The sequence below is a fragment of the Morone saxatilis genome, unplaced genomic scaffold (assembly GCF_004916995.1).
Source record: "Morone saxatilis isolate NCDOM2014 unplaced genomic scaffold, NCSU_SB_2.0 Contig19, whole genome shotgun sequence".
Lineage (NCBI taxonomy): Eukaryota > Metazoa > Chordata > Actinopteri > Moronidae > Morone > Morone saxatilis.
In genome coordinates, this window is record NW_023339751.1 from 23,865,396 (window position 1) to 23,866,006 (window position 611).

Here is a 611-nt window from a genome sequence, read left to right on the forward strand (position 1 = left end):
ATTACAGAAGCTAATGGCGTCCCAAGGGGGAGGAAGATCAATTTCTGATATGTTTCTCCTTAGTGACCTCACTAACCCACTTCCATCTTCCTTCGTAGTACTCCCCTCAGTTTCAAAACCAGCTGTGTCAAATGCAAATTGAGGTAGCATCACAAGAACAAAACTGCTATTCTAAAGAACAGACATTTTATACATTTTACCCCTGGTTTGAACCAGCTAATCTCTGGTTTGAACCAGTTTTATAACTATCTTTAGCCTGTTTTTTCAGATATCCTAAATGAGCCTGCAACACAGATATAAAACTGAATAAAAAATATCCATAAAAATCTATAAAACAAAAATGATTATGCACTGGTTTTAAAAAGTGTCAACCAGTTTACCTCAGGTTGGTTGGGGTTCAGGAAATATCACCTATTTAACATCAACAAGAAAGGATTCCTGTGTGTTGAATGTTGTTACTCACTCTAATTTCTCCTCCTTCCTCGTCTGCCTCGTCGTTAGAAAATCAAACAAACCCAACCCCTTCAGACCCTGTGTCCATTACAATGGACGTCACATGACAGGGGCTTTTTTTTACGTTTTGCAATATTTAACACCACTTGAACCCTCAA